Genomic DNA, 17,478 nt, shown 5'->3' with positions numbered 1-17,478 from the left:
CATTGTTTTACAATGGTTTTACAATTGTTTTACCATGGTTTTACAATGGTTTTACAATGGTTTTACAATAATAAAACGATCGTTTTACCATCGTTTTACAATGGTTTTACCATTGTTTTACAATGGTTTTACAATGGTTTTACAATCGTTTTACAATGGTTTTACCATCGTTTTACAATGGTTTTACAATGGTTTTACCATCGTTTTACAATGGTTTTACAATTGTTTTACCATCGTTTTACAATTGTTTTACCATCGTTTTACAATGGTTTTACAATGGTTTTACAATCGTTTTACAATGGTTTTACCATCGTTTTACAATGGTTTTACAATCGTTTTACCATCGTTTTACAATGGTTTTACAATCGTTTTAAAACGGTTTTACAATGGTAAAACGATCGTTTTACAATTGTTTTACAATGGTTTTACAATCGTTTTACCATCGTTTTACAATGGTTTTACAATGGTTTTACCATTGTTTTACAATCGTTTTACAATGGTTTTACAATCGTTTTACAATGGTTTTACCATCGTTTTACAATGGTTTTACAATGGTTTTACCATCGTTTTACAATCGTTTTACAATCGTTTTACCATCGTTTTACAATGGTTTTACAATGATAAAACGATCGTTTTACCATCGTTTTACAATGGTTTTACAATCGTTTTACAATGGTTTTACAATGGTTTTACAATCCTTTTACCATCGTTTTACAATGGTTTTACAATGGTTTTACAATGGTTTTACCATCATTTTACAATGGTTTTACAATGGTTTTACAATCGTTTTACAATGGTTTTACCATCGTTTTACAATGATAAAACGATCATTTTACCATCGTTTTACAATGGTTTTACAATCGTTTTACATTGGTTTTACCATTGTTTTACAATCGTTTTACAATGGTTTTACAATGGTTTTACCATCGTTTTACAATGGTTTTACAATGGTTTTACCCTCGTTTTGCAATCGTTTTACAATTGTTTCACAATCGTTTTACAATCGTTTTACAATGGTTTTACCATCGTTTTACTGTGGTTTCGTTTTACAATGAGCTCCCAGCCTGGCTAGGCTGGTTAAGCTGGTTTTAGCTGGTCATCTCCCAGCCTGACCAGCTAAGAACTGGCTGGAAATGGCTGGAAACCAGCCTGGAATTGGCCAAAACCCCTCTAGAACCAGCCTGTTCGACCAGCTAAAACCAGCCAACCAGCCTAGGCTGGTTTAAGCTGTTTTTTCAGCAGGGAAAAGCCAGATCATATTATAAATATTGCGTTTAATATGTCACAAAATTAAGTTTTAACCGTTTTTTATGCGAGAATGTAGTTCTTCCAAACTCAAATCTGTGGTTTGTTTATAGATATTATGTCTAATTTTAAGTGTGCTTTGCCGATAGGGGAGATTCTGAGCTCCAGGGGTTGACAGCGCTCCATCACTCATGTATCCAGCAAACCTCATGCTTTAATCGGCCTAGACATTATTGAGACATGCCCCTGTCTTCGATGACTCGATAATAAATGTGTTATGAAATAAAGTTTTAACCATTTTTCATGCAAGAATGTAGTTGTTTTAAACTCAAGTTTGTGGTTTGTTTATTAAAATAGTGCGTATTTTAAAAAAATTGTTTTGAAAATGCGGAGATATGTGACCTCTACGGTGGCCCATATGGGTGCCCAATATTCTTGAATCCGTCTAAAGCAGGTTGGTCACTCATTTTACATTTAAGCTGACTTTGAAATCATTTTGTGTGTTTAACAGTCTTTGGTTACGTGAATCAATTATTTTTGTTCCAATTTACGTTTTGGTTTAGCACAAAGTTATGTTTATTAAATATTATTTAATATTTCCATGTTACCTTATAAAATAAAGGTGCAGTGCACCCAAAATGGAAAACCAGGGGACAGTTTAATGCACTCAACAGTCTGAAGAAACTGGTTAGGTTATTTACTTCACAAAATAATCTGTCAAAAAATAAATAAACATAATAATCATAATATATAGTGTGTGTGGAGTTGTTCTTGGTCATTTGCAGTACTGTATTTAGATGCACAGTAACTGATTTTTCCCCAAAATTCATTGTAAAATGTACAGTAACATACTGTTAACCATGTTCACAGTATAGAAAAGTTGAAAATGCATTATTATACTGTGAAAACAACAATATATACAGTAACACACTGTGCACAGCTTATACAGTAAAAAAAACTGTTGAGAAATGCAGTGTAATACTGTGAAAACAACAGAAATCGTTTACAGTGTAGTTAAGATAAAGTATAGTAAATTCCTAATTTTTTCATGTATTATGTGTATTATTTTCACAATAATAACAACATAGCTATCTAGTTGTTTACAAGTACCTTCTGGATCACTAATACAGGCCCAGATATCTGGCATGGGAGGAGACAATCAACTTGGATCTTAAATTAGATTTAATGTTATTGTTATAATTTGACCACATGCAGAAAAAACTAGTCTACATGAAATAATGTTTCTTCCTGAAGAGGGGTGTGTGTTGCATGAACAGGAATGATACCACTGAGTAACTTCCTGCAAGAAAATTGGTCTGGTTCACAATTCCAGTCAGAATCTATTAACATGACTTCATGAAAGAGATTTCCTGATGTACATCGACAAATTGAGCGTTTGCTGACAAAAAAAAAAAGAAAAAAAATCTTGACTTTTTTTTCCTATTAAATCTTGCATATGAACATAAAGATTAAAATGCTTCTGTCTAATGAGTGTTTGATCTTTTTAATGCATATAGCCTATGCGGCTGTGCTACATGAGACTGCTGACTTACTTGGAACTCACTTGGGCAAACTAATCACATGTAGTTTCTTCTTCAGAGTCTATACTAGATCTATGTTTAATAAATGTGCTTTGGCTTTTTTCTTTGAGCTTCAGAGCTAAAACATAAAGAGAACAAAATGTACAATCTCATTGTAAAACGTTGAAATATCAGAAATCAAATATCAGAAATCATGTAAAAGCAAATAAAAATGTGAATGAATGAATAAATATATAAATGCAGTGGGCTATTTCACGCTGCTATTGATCTGCAATTATAATCCAATCCTGTTCATAGAAAAGATAGTAGGAAACATTTATACAGAAGTATTTATGTGTATAATGCATCTGTTTTGTGAGAAGTGCTTTTAATATAATATTTGAGCAACCTGTACAGCTTTATTTTAGACATTTCCTCGAGCGAGAATGATGCGACTGAAACTTTCTGTCATACACCAAGCCCACCAAAAGGGTACCCGTGGTAGTGAAAACGCAAGCCTGATAAAGGTGACCCGTACCGACCCAAACCGTACCGTACTGTACCAGTCAGTGTAAACGAGCCATTATAGTTCATGAATCAGTCCTAGAGCAGCTATGAAAGTCTAATGAGAGGAGAGTTGGTGCAGGTGTGTGTGTGTGCTGCTGCATGACTGAATATGTAGTCCATAACATGGTGGATTTGTAGTTCATCTGAAAGGTAGTGTTTACTAGCGATCTCAGGTTGAAGATCGCTGGTGATTGTAACACTCAGCTTTTCAATGTTTTAATATTATTATTTTGTCTTTTTAAAGTTAATCAAGGTCATTAATTGTTCTGCTGGAATACATTTAGATTTAGTAATTTAGCAGACACTTTGAGAAAATGAAAACTTTAGATCATTTGAAAGCAGTAATATACTGTATAAATTCCATCTAATTTTTCAGTTTGTTTCTTTTTCTTTTCTTTTTTTAACACAAAAATGGTAAATGACTTCCTGAGAGCATTCTTCTTTCATTCTTTATTCAAATAGCTCTTCCTAACTGATCAAAAGTCAATCAGTCTTTGCAGAGTTACTGTTTAATCCCTAAAAACAACAAATCATAGTCAAAGATAGAAGAGATTTAATAAAAACTCAGTTTACATTTGTCCACATCAAAAAACTTGAGCTTCCTTAAAGTGTCTGTCAATAGCATTTGAAACAAAATTGTCTTACCTTTTATATTATTTCACAAGAGTACTTACATAAGTTCAGCTTTTGTTGGTAGTAATTATTTTAACAGTATTTATATATAAGTCTAGATCGGTGCATTTCAGGCCTTTTTCCAATGCACCATATGGGTTAGTTTGACTAAGGATTTACAGTATACACTTTGTAATCTTCAAATTAAAAGCCGTTATCCAACAGCATTACACAGCATGGAAGAGCCAGGATAAAATGTAAAACTATTATACTGTGTTCATCTGACAGAAAAAAACAAAACAAAACAAAAAATAGAGGATGGCTTGAGTGTGAGTTAATTATAAGGTAATTTAAAATTAAAATACAGCAAAAATACTACAGTACATGTGATTGAGAGCATTTGATTCTGTTACAGATTTTTGATAAACTTTGTAAACCACTAACACAGTTGACCATAACAGTTTTCCATCGTTTTTTGCTTGTAATGGAATCATGCCTGCCAACATTTGTCTGTGAGGGTGGCGGGAGATGGGTCTGAAATACAGGAGACTCCAGAGAAAAACAAGAGTGTTGGCAGGTATGAATGGAATGGATTTTTTAACATAATTGTCACGATTATTAGCTTAAGAGCGCTCAAGACTCACTAGAGGGCACTCCAGCTATCTGTACACACCAACAGCCATTATCCAGGAGTACCCCTCCCCAGCATGCATTGTTCTAACCCCTGTGATGTTGATGACTGTTGTACTGATGTCAATGGTTGCAGAGGTGATTATGTCAGCACCCTCTAATGTAAACCTTTTTATGACCTCATAGCCTTATGTAGGACTAAAATCCTATTGCTTTGAATATGGGCTTAAGCACTGTGACAAGTAACATAACGCTCATAGATTGCAGCGTGTAAAGCTTCCATTCCATCTTTTCAGATGCTGACATGTTGGTATGGCCACTTAAGATGCCATATTTGTCATCTCTTCTTGCAAATTTTTAAGTAGTGGCAATATCTTAGAACCAAAAACTTTCTTTTCTTCTGACAGTTCCAGAGTTGCATAATTAAAGTTAGACAGCAAGAAAGGCATGCACTCTGAAGTGAATTCATCAGAGGTTAGTGGGGTGGGGGTATCTCTATTGCCAGACTGCCTCTACCAGTTCTTTGAGCGCTAGCAGAAGGGGCAGCATTTAAACCTTGCTGTTCCAGTGAGTCTTGACCTTCGTAAAATGCTTCAGTGTAGCATCCCCATCTACTGTTACAATTGTACAAGCTTTTCCTAAAAATAATTCTATTACTTTAATGGTCACACCAGTAGTAACAAAAACACATTAAAGCAGAAATTGCAGTAGATTTAGGACGTACTTACATTAGGTATTGTTGCCTTGAACCATGCCGAACCCCCCACACTTTACCCCGACATCCTGCACTCACACTGCATTTTGCCTTCTGAACCTGAGCACACTTACATCATCAAATATAAAACCGCTGTGTAATTTCATTGATTGTTAAAAATGAAATAATTGAAGTGCAATATTTTTTATTAGTGAAATGCCCACTCACTTATGCTAAGGCCTGTCCAAAAATATAGTTCTGTCACTATAATACAAATACACTATTATTGTTGGCTTATCATTGTTTAATTTTCTGTTATGTACAGAGTTTTGAAATATTATTTAATTCCCCTCCAATCATTTTCAATCGTCACGTTACATTTTGGTCATTTTGCCTCCAAATAAAATTTAGTCAGAGCCGTTCCACATATGACCTCTAAATAAATAAGGGTGCTGTGACATGTCCCTATATTTAGCACCCCTATATGATAGAGCAACATAACCGTGCTTTGTTACAATGTTGCTTTCGTTTTTATGAACATAAAAAACTAGTTTTGACTATTGTTTAACAAAGGGAGAAGTTTGCATTGCGTTGCCAAGGCAACTACAGGTGCGTTTTGTGTGATGTATCAAAGAGCTTTGTTGCAGCAAGACAGTGGAAAATGAAACCGTATCTGTGCTGTCTGGTCTGGTTTGGCATGGTATGGAAAGGTTCTGCTTAAAGAACGATTAAGCATGATAGTGGAAAAGCGGCTAATGGTGATGCGACTGTTCAGTTTAACAGGAAGAGAGGGGCTCTCGCTCAGCACAGTGGACATGTCTTTAGTTTTATTGGTTAAGTAATTTGAGATGCAGTGACATGCAGTCAAATATTTTGACAAACAGATCCACAACATTTAATGCACAAAAACTATGATAAAAGCGAGGGATTTGCGTCTTTAATAAACTACGCCATTTTGCATTCCATATGAATATGTATCCATATGAAACAATTCCTTAAAAGTGACGCTCCATCTTCAGTTTTAGGCTCAGGTGCACTTTGCACTCACACTACAAGCGTACTGCACCAAAGCCCAAACGAACCGTACTCTGGCACACCTCTTCCAACCGGACCAGGGCCGGCTAATTGAACCGTGCCTGGACCCAATTCGGAGCATTCACACTTGTCAAACAAATTGTTAATTGTGCCTGGGCACAGTTCGGAAAGCATAGTGTGAGTGCACCCTTAAAATCACACATTAGCTCTTGAAGTATCCCACAAGATTCCTTGCAATAGCCCGAATGTCAGCAAGCGCATGAGTCTTGTCAAGAGCTTTTTAACTTAAGGTTAAGAGTGTGTGCAATGCAGATTGTGTAAAGCAGGCTGAGTTGCCTGCCACAGGCCATGATATTAGCCACACCATCTGTGACCAAGCATGTAACCTTGTTGGTTATCCCCCATTCCTCCCTGAGGGAGGCTTTCACATGAGCTACATTCTCAGTATGAGCTCGGGGAAAATAGTGCTCCCAACAAACTGAATAGAGACATGTGTTCCACAAATGAGGCACGTTACTGCCAGGTAGGCTTCCATGTTGATAGAGGTCCTAATGTCAGATAGACTCACTGCAACATCTTTACTAATATTTTGCCTCTTTTAAGGCCTTTACAGCCGTAATGCATTGCTAAATCGATTAATGCAATAATATAATACTCCGCAGCTTGATACATGGACCAATGATTGTACAAAAATATGGACGACGTGACAGCGCCTTTTCCCATTGAATGCTTTGAAGGCAAAATGCCTCATAAGTCATGACGGGCTAAAACTGTCACAAAAAAACTGGTGTAATTGGAGCCTGGGCATGTGCAGAAGGGACTACCAGATGGAGCTAGAGGTAGAGCCACGGAATCAAGCTTTAACCAAATGCTTGTACGTCAAATTTACCACGTCCATCTTCTCATTTGACCGATCTTATCAGCACTATACCAAAGTCTCGCTAACATAAATATAAGCACTTACATTTAAAAAAACATGTAATAATATACGATTGAAAATTTGTGATGTAAGCGATTTTTTTATAATTTAATAAAAACAATATACCGTCACCTTAGAATTGTAAGGTTCTATCTGACATTTTTGTCAAAATTGAGCTATTGACATTCTTATTAAATGACAACTTATTTTACATTATGGGATGTTTTTTTAATTTTTTTTTAATAAGTTGTTTACATTTTAGGACTTTTTATTTAAAAAACAAATGTTAAACACTGTCACCGACTCGGTCCCAGTCATTCCCCTCGCTGGCCAGCAGAGGTCATCATCACCAGACTTCTAAGCATTACGTCATTCCCACTGATTGATACACCTGCACATACACCTGCAACACAAAAAAAAAAAAAAACACCTGCAGCACATTTCCTAATCACTCACCTCACACATATAAGCAGCACACACACGCTGCTTCAGTGCGAAGTCTTGTTCTGCCCCGGCTAACACTACTGAGCGTTTCTGATCATTGCCTGCTTTCCTGTGTATTACCCTGGACTGTATCTCGACCTTGTATTGCCTGCTGCCTGCCCTGAACTCTAGCCTGCATATCAACTCTGATCCTCGCTGCCTGCCTTTGACCCATGTATGAATACTCAACTTGTGTTTGCCTGCCGCCAGCCCTTCGACTAACTACAACTGTGTTTGATGTGAGTTCGCACATGCTTAACATCTGTGTGCTGATTGTTATTAAACTCTGTTTAATAAATATACTGCAAATGGATCCCTCTGTGTCAGACCTTTCGTTACACACACATAATGTGTACTATGGAATGCAAAAACTTTGAAGCTCAATATCTTAATCACTCAGAACGTAGATAGAAACTTAGAATTCCAAGATATGTCGGAACTGCAGAAATAAACGACATATCTTACTCGCTTGCCTTAGTTTGACTTGTACTGCAGCCAGTCCCAGGATGGGATCTAACGGCTGGAAGCATCACTCAAAACATGGACCTACAGTATACAAGCCTGCCTTGTGGAAAGAACGTTCGAGGTTACAGAAGTAACCCTTCGTTTCCCGAGGAGGGGAACGGAAGTGCCATAGAGTGGATTGATTGAAATCCACGAATGGGAGGATTCGGTTCAGAAGCCGCTTGTCTGAAAGAGTATTGAACGGGCCAATAATGCAATGAATTGGCAGGGTAAGCTTGCACAGGTGTACTTCATTGCCAATTATCCCAGCATATAAGCACACCTGGACCGAGCAAACGCCATCCTTTTAAGCTGAAGAGACTTTCAAACAGCTAAGGGACAGTCATTATGGCGACGGAGTATGGCACTTCCGTTCTCCTTCGGTTGGGGAACTTCAGTGCCATAGAGTGGATTGATTGAAATCCACGAATGGGAGAAGTATGGAAAGCGCCATAATGACTGCACCTTACCAACGCCCCCGATGAGGGGATAGTCAAGCAAGCGTGACGCACCCACATCATGGGAGGCGCGGTCCTCCAACGTGTCCCTGGCCCTAATTTATCCTACTTCAACAGAAGTCTTACGAATTTAGATATATTTTTTGGGAAGTCGTGAGCTGAGTCAGTGCTGGGGGCCACGGAGGAATCTGCAGGGCTCACCTGACGGGGAACTTTACTGACAGATAAAAAGGCGCACGTACCTCCGTGTTAGGGAGAATGGCGCAGCAAGCGTGTTTCAACACCCTACCGAATTGTTTCCTCAATCACCAAGGGTTACCTAATACCCTTGAGGAAACCGGCTCCACTCGCAGATTGTAAAACCTTGCAAATGTGTTGGGTGTCACCCAGCCCGCAGCTCTACAGATGTCTGTTAGAGAGGCGCCGCGTGCGCGCGCTCGAGAGGATGCGGAGCTCCAAGTGGAGTGCGCACGCACTCTCGGGGGACGCGGCTCACCTCAGCTCTGATAGCGAAAGAAGGCATCCACAATCTAGTGGGAACTTATTTCGGTACGGCACTTCCCTGCTGCCGACCGCTATAACAGACGAAGAGCTGCTCAGATGATCTAAACTCTGAGTGCGGTCCGGATAATACGCAAAACGCAAACTGGACAATAAAGAAGGGCTGGGTCTGCCTCCTCCGAGGGCAGCGCTTGCAGGCTCACTACCTCGTATTAAAACGGAGTGGTAGGAACCTTGGGCACATATCGCGGGCGGGGTCTCAGGACGTGAGAGAAAGCCAGCCCAATTACAGGCATGAGTCACTGACCGAAAAATGCCTCCGGGTCCCCGACCCTCTAATCGATATCAACGCGACCAGCAGAGCTGTCTTCAGGGACAGAAAGATACTCAGTCGAGGATCGAAGGGATCTGACGCGGCTTGTGTAGCGAGGGCGAGATCCTAAGAGGGCATGAGAGGGGGGAAGGGTGGATTAATTCGCTTAGCGCCCCTGAGGAACCGGATGATGAGGTTATGCGTTCCCGTGGTGCTGCCAGCCACCGCGTCATGAGAGCGAAGATGGCAGCCACGTAACCTTGAGTGTGGAGGGCGACAGCCTGCTCTCCAGCTTCTCTCGGCGTAAAGAAAGCACAACGCTGATCTGGCAAATTACGGGGGTCTTCTCTGCGAGAGACACACCATTCAGTGAATAGACTCCACTTCAGGGCATAGGCGCGCTCAGGGAGGGGGCTCTAGCCCGAGTGATGGTATTAGCCACCGCAATCGGAGGTTACCTAAGTCTTCCTCGCGTCTAAGGACCTCCAAAGATCGGCGAGGGTGCCAGATGGTGCCCTGTCCCTGAGAGAGTAGGTGCTCTCTCGAAGGGACTGCCAGGGGAGGGCTATCGCGAGGGAGAGCTCTGACATCCAGGTCCGGTTGAGCTAGAGGGGCGCAACCAGCAACCTGTTCCTCGTCCTCACTGACCTTGCACAGTAACTGCGCGAGCATGCTCACTGGGGGAAACGCGTATTTGCGCATGCCCCGAGGCCAGCTGTAAGCCAGTGCATCCGTGCCGAGAGCACTCGGTCAGGGAAAGAACAACTGGCAATGAGCGATCTCTGGGGAAGCAACAGATCGATCTGGGCTTCCCCGAATCACGCTCATATCAGCTGAACAGACTCGGGGTGGAGTCTCCATTCTCCAGGACATAAGGCTGCCGTGAGAGCGCATCGGCTGCATGGTTGAGCTTGCCTAAATATGAATGGCGTGCAGCGATTTCAGCTGCGGATGACTCCTGAGGAGCAGACGGCGGGCGAGCTGAGACATGCGGCGAGAGCGCATACCCCCCATACGGCTGATCTACGCCACCGCCGCCGTACTGTCCGTCCTGACCAGCACGTGTTACCGCTCCAGCACCGGAAAAAAAACGGTGGAGAGCGAGGAACACTGCCAACAGCTCCAGGCGATATGCCAATGCAACTGGGTACCTTTCCACAGGTCCGCAGCTGCATGCCCGCAACGCACAGCCCCCCAGCCCGTGTTGGAAGCGTCTGCTGAAACGACAACAAGACTGGACGCCTGTTCTAGAGACACCCAGGCCTGTAGGAACGAGGTGTCGCTCCAAGGGCTGAGGGCGCGGCGACACAGCGCAGTAACAGAGACTCGGTGTGCGCGCGCGTGCCATGCGCATCTGGGGACTCATATAGAGTAATCCGAGTGGCATGAAGCGGCTGCGGATGCCATATGCCCCAGGAGCCTCTGAAAAAGTTTCAGTGAGACCACTATTTTACTGTCGAGCTCTCTCAGACAGTACAGCATCAGCTGAGCGCGCTCTCCGGAGAGGGGAGGGCTTTGTATTGCCAAGCTCGACCTTCAAATGCAAACCGCAGAAACTGACGGTGGCGAGGAAGAGTGGAGACATGGAAATATGCGTCCATCAGGTCTAATGCTGCAGACCAACCCAGTGGACGAACGCACCGGAGGATGCGCTTCTGCGTGAGCATTCTGAACGCCAGCTTGTGCAGACAGCGGTTCAAAACGCGCAGATCTAGGATTGGCCGTGACCCACCGCTCTTTTTGGGCACGATGAAGTGTGGGCTGTAAAACCCGCTCTCCATCTCGGCTGGAGGGAGCGGCTCGATTGCATCCTTCGCCAGGAGGACAGCAATCTCCTCTCGCAAGACAGGTGCGGACAGGGGGCTGACCCTGGTGAATACACACCCGTGACTTGGGGGGCCGTTTCGCGAACTGAATTGCATAGCCGAGTCTGATTGTGCGTATGAGCCACCGCGAAGAGCTGGCCCGTGCTAACCAGGCAGGCAGAGCTCTCGCTAATGGACTCATCGCTACAATCGCTGACGTACCAGTAGTGGGGCAGCGCGGAGTGGGTGTGCTGATCCGGGAAGCGCGCGGATCCCACGGAAAAGCTGGAGGTGAGATATTTGCTCTCACTCCGCACCCGAGCTCCGGAGGGGAGGCTCGAGGGGTGGGAGAAAGGAGACCGTTCTCCCAGCGCTCGTGAGCCACTGGCAAACGCACCGAATCTGCAAGCTAGAAAGCATAGCGTCCCAGACTGGCAGATGTCGGGCTGTCACATCCGGGGAAGTGGAAAAGTGCCCTTTCATAATGTTTTCATGGCAGTAAAATAGTGCCATTGGAAATAGGGCCCCGCCCTCCAGCGGGGAAAGAGCAAGTTCCCTCTTCTCCAGATGGCCTGTCCCAGGGACGCTTCGCGGTCCGTTGCCAGACGTAGCGGCGTTCTTGGCAGGGGGGCTGCCTGCTTCCGAGGTGCTCGACGCGCTCGCTTCGCCAGAGGCGTGTGCGTGGGCGGAGCAGCTCTCGTAGGCGGGCGCCTTCGGCGAGGAGCAGGTATGAATGGCACGGCGGGCGGAGCGGGCTACGGACCGCCGATAAGACATCACCCATCAACTGCTCTCTCACCGCCTTGAATTCCTGGGTAAATTCACAGACGGTGTCGCCGAACATGGCTTGGGATATGGGGAAAGTCAAGAAAGCGGACTTTATCGACTTCGCGCATATCAGCCAGGGGTGGCGCTCCTGGATCACTAATGTGGACATCGTCCTTCCCAACGCACACGCAGCGGACTCAGTAGTCCGAAGAGCTAAGTCGGCGGCGGTGCGAAGCTCGTAAGCCTGGGTTGGACCCACCCTCGTGCAGCTCGGCCAGCGCCTGTGCTAGGTAGCGCTGGTAGGTGGCTATCGCATGCAAGGCGGAAGCAGCCTGGCCCGCAGCTATGTAAGCTCTAGCTCCGAGGGAGGCAGATAACTTACAGGCTTTGGATGGGAGACGAGGCGGACCCCGCCAAGAAGAGGCGCCGCGCAGATTTACCGCCATCGCGCACTCAACCTGAGGAATCGCCACATACACCCTGGCTGTTCCACCGTCAAGAGTGGTGAGGGTGGAGGGACACGCAGCACGAGCAGAAAAAAGTGCTTTTCAAGACCGCGTGAGCCTACTGTGCACCTCCGGGAAGAAGGGAACGCCCCTCTAGTCTGATCCGGCTGCGGACCTGGGGGATAAACCATCTCCAACCCACGGCCGAAGCAGCCCGGGAAAGCACGGCTAACATGTCCGTTTCAGGATCCGTAGTGACAGCGCTCACCAGCCCGAAGGGGGCGAGCGGGTCTGGATCATCATCGGACAATGAAAGCCCATCCTCCAATGCCGCGGTAGACGTCTGGTCTCCGGTGTCATCGGGCGTAAGGGCTACCATCTGTTAGACGGATCGCTTCCCCCGCCCGAAGCTTGGATGAAGCGCTTAGAGGAGCGGGAGGTCCGCGGGCCCGTGGGCTACGGATTATCTCTCGCTGAAACCCTCAGATCTGCCCGAGTGCCCGCTGCAGAGCAGGGGACAACTGGGGTGGTTCGCCCTTTTGCAAAGGCTAGTCGTGATCTTTACTGCGCAACAGTCATGGCATCGCAATGACGACATGAACTGCCCCCAAGCAGTGCATTAACATGCTGGACCCCCCAGACATGTAACGCAGTGCCCGTGCCCATCATTCGAGGACAGGAAACCACCGCATCCAGAAACGCACAGTCGGAGCGCCGTCCTGAAAAGGACGTGCTACACGACTATGTTGCTCTTTCTGTGAAGTTTGCAACTTTATACGCACCGCTCTGGAGGACCGGACCCAAAGAACGCCAGGCAAGGGAGAAACCCAGCTCGACCGTCTGCCGCTGCGTGTACACACTCTGGACCGGGAGAATGCTCTCGTTCGCTCAGAATCGCTGGTCACAGCAGGAGGAACCCTCATCGACTCGATCAGAAAGTCTCTGAAGCGAAAAGGATGGCGTTTGCTCGCTCCAGGTGTGCTTATATGCTGGGATAATTGGCAATGAAGTACACCTGTGCAAGCTTACGCTGCCAATTCATTGCATTCATTGGCCCGTTCAATACTCTTTCAGACAAGCGGCTTCTGAACCGAATCCTCCCATTCGTGGATTTCAATCAATCCACTCTATGGCACTGAAGTTCCCCAATCGAAGGGGAACATAGGTTGGGTCCAGTTTATGAACAAACTTCCTAAATCCCATAACCTTCAATACAAAACTGCTGTTACCAGGGATTTATCTAGCTCTTGTTTTCTAGTAGCTAGAAAAAGGTGTATAACATGCAGTATATTTTTTATTTGCATAATTGGCAAAAATATATTATGGTATTTTATAAATATGTGTAATCACACACCTTGAAAGGGCGCACATCCATTTCCTTCCTAGTCTCAAGCAAGACACATAATACCTTAGCATTGATGAAGGGTTGCTGTTGTACCCCAATTCCTTTGAGTACAACATACACTTAACCAATAACAACTGTGATAATAAATAAATAAAATTGAATGTTTTTCATTCTTATTTATATTATTATTTTTAACTAACATAATATATTGTCAAGTTAAGTGTAGTTTTCATTCCATTACATACTATGGATGATGATCTTCTCAGCTGTATTCACTGTCTGCTGAAGGGACTGTCCACTTCAGCAACTGCAGCACTGCAGTTCCCATACCAGACAGTGATCCAGTTAAAATAAGGAAAGAGTGACTTCACAACAACTCCGTGTCTGTTCTTAAGAGGCCCAGCAACAGCCCTGACTTTAACCCATTTAAGCATCTCTGAAGAGACCTAAAAATGGCTGTCCACCAACAATTATTATCCAACCTGACAGAACTAGAGATTATTTGCAAGGAGGAATAGCAGAGGATGCCCAAATCTTTCCCCAAAAGACTTATGGTGTATTTAGATCAGAAATGTGCTTCTACTAAATACTGAGTAAGGGGTCTGAATACTTAAGACCATGTGATATTTCATTTTTCCTTTTTTGATAAATCTGCAAAAATGTCAACAATTTGTTGTTTTTTTGTCAATATGGTGTAATGTGTGTATATTAATTAGAAAAAAATAACGTAAAAGTTTTTAGCAAATAGCTTCAATATAACAAAGAGTGAACATTTGAAGGGATTCTAAATACTTTTCCTACGTTATATTGTACTTTTTAAACCATTTTTATCATAACATGAATAAATCACATTTGAATAACCAGTGAATTTGTGTCTTTAGTAACTGCTCTTTTTCAGGTTTCTTTGTGGCAGCAATATGGCTGGTTTGCAGCATTGGTGGACATAATCATGAATCGTTGAAATCAGAAATAAATTTTTATTTGGTTCTTATACATAGTTTTTTTTTTTTTTAAGAACTTACTGTAAATCATTCCAACATTAAGGCATTCAGACTAACATTTACACAAGGGTCTAATGAAGTGACATCTGATTTTTAAATATTGATTTTTCAGTTTTTACGTTATTGTAAATAAAAAGAAAAATAAATAAATTCATTCATAGAAGCATTTTTTTCAGTGCTAATAATTAGGGATGTAACGTTATTGTAAATACCGTCATACCGCAATATAAATTTTTTTCGATATTACCGTAGTTGCATGACTCGGTAAAACTATAGGTCTTCTGAGAAAATTTGCTCAGGCGAATGAATGGAACGGGAGGTACCGGAAACTACAATTCCCAACAGCCCAGGCTTGGCCATAATCCCTTGCGGTCTGTTGTCGCTACAGATCCAGTAATGCGGAAATGGAGTGTGCTGCTAGAAGCGGGGATGAAAAAGCGCTGGAAAACCCTAAAGCGGGTGTTGTCGCCGCGCGCGTACTGAATAGCGGTGTTGTTGCGCGAGTTCTTATCAGCTGTGTTGTCGCGCGCGTACTGAATAGCGGTGTTGTCGCGCGAGTTCTTATCAGCTGTGTTGTCGCGCGCGTTCTAATCAGCTGTGTTGTCGCGCGCGTACTGTAAAGCGGGGACAGAGGGTATGTCGCGTCGCGGGGGCACTTTTGATCATTTTGGAAGGGCACTTTCTATCCAAGACTAAAAAGGGCATGTGCACTGCACAGGTTGAGCCCTGTGTGTGCACGTGCCTGCAAGTTGGGGAATACAACTAATAATCAGTCATGGGGACTGCAGAAACACAGCACACTGTTCAGATTGATACAGACATGAGATCTCTATCTCACTCATGGTTTGTCCTCTTAAGTTGGGGAAAGACAATGCACAACGTTACCCACTGCTGTCAACCTGGGCCAAGTCATATCTCTCTTGTCCAAGAAACCTCAGTCCCAAATGAGAGGGTTTTTTTCTATTGCAGGGGACATTGTAAATATCCAGAGATACCAGATTTTACCAGATTATATTTATATGATAATTTTCCTTTAAACCCATCTATATCAATCAATCAATCAATCAATCAATCAATCAAGCCTTTATTTGTCACTACACTTTCGTATAGCGAAATTGGACCCCCCAGACCATACACAAAACATCACAAACAACTTTTCAGGGGAGACAGATCTTAGGAGGTAGCATTTAGAAACGAAGAAAGATACATTTGGACAGTTAGGCTAAAAAACACCCCTCAGCTTGCCCTTGATTAGGACAAAGTGAGAAAAGGGAGAAAAACAGCCCTATCTTAGCATAAGCACACCGGCAAGACACAACATAGACAGAGGGGATGGGAACAGGGGTAATGGAAAACAGTCCGTTGAGTGCGGGCAGCCAACTGGTCCAGCAGCCATTTCTGGCGCAAGTCACAGCCCCGCCCACACCCCACGTGGGTAAAAGCACACAAAGGCGTTTGACTATATCTAAGTGAGTGAGTGATTAAATGTTGAATGTGATGAGTTTTCAACAATACTAAATTGAAACTTAATTTTTTTACATGGTTTAATATTTTTTTGTTATTAAAATTGAAGTTCCTGTTTCAAAGCTTACAGATAGATGACTAATTTGTATGTCATTGACACTTTTGGCACTTTTTTGGAGTATTTTCATAAGTTTTGTTTTTTCCTGTAAATGATTCAATAAATACCGTACAGTGACATTCATACCGAGGTATTACCGTACCGTGAAATTCTGATACCGTTACATCCCTACTAATAATGCATGAGAGCAAAAAAAAAAAGAATACCAACTTATGTTCTAGTACTGCATGAGAGTTACCTGCAAAGAACCAGCAATATAGTCCAGCATCAAAACTTACCAGTGACTAGTTTACCAACCTTACCAGCATTATATGCTGTTTCTTTTTCAGCAGGGAAAAAGTGTATAATCCAACGAAACAGAGAACAAACAAATAATTTAATACAAGAAACACAAGCAGAGCAAACTCTACACACACAGACAGGGAACTTGGCTAAACTGGTATTCAAACCAGCTCTCTGTCTGTGAGGCAACCACACTAACCACCAAATCACTGAATAAAGTAAAACACAAGTAATTGTAATTCTAATAATCTATTATTTTTTAGTTCATTATATTTTGTTGTTATATTCTCACGTTGCATCATGCCATTTCAAGCTGTGTATGGTGTTTCTTTACTGAATATTAGTATTTCGCAAAACTATTTTATAATGGGCAGAACAATGACATCTGCAGAAACACTCCTCATGAGTGGACTGATAGCTTGTCTTAAATATGTTCACAAAATTAAGGAAAAGTTTTTTAAAATGAAATTAATTACACAATCCAAAATCAAACAGAATCCTGAAAATAGGCAAGTCCCAATAGATTTTATTTTTCTTATTTTGTTCAGCGGCAGAAGCAAGGTTCCATAAATGTATTTTACAATCCTGATATGTAATAAAATGTCTCTGCACATCACACATTCACAAGTCTCAAACATTTAAGAAATGTCAATAAACAAGCTTGTTACTATAAATAAAGGTGGCATTCAGATCTAAACTTGTTAGAAATATTTCTTATTTATTAGGTTTTTATACTTAATATATTTCTTATATTTCTTATTGACAAAG

General features: G+C 42.7%; 1 long non-coding RNA gene across 1 annotated transcript in view; it reads left to right on the top strand.

Annotated features, from left to right (window-relative positions):
• The window catches only part of LOC147843513 (uncharacterized), a 721,012-nt gene that overhangs the window by 178,357 nt on the left and 525,177 nt on the right, over positions 1-17,478 (top strand). The gene's annotated exons all lie outside the window — the stretch shown is intronic.

The sequence above is a fragment of the Danio rerio genome, chromosome 6 (genome assembly GCF_052040795.2).
Source record: "Danio rerio strain M-AB ecotype USA chromosome 6, GRCz13ab, whole genome shotgun sequence".
Classification (NCBI taxonomy): Eukaryota; Metazoa; Chordata; class Actinopteri; order Cypriniformes; family Danionidae; genus Danio; species Danio rerio.
The sequence above is the reverse complement of the archived record's forward strand: the minus strand, read 5'-3'. Positions and strand labels throughout refer to the sequence as shown.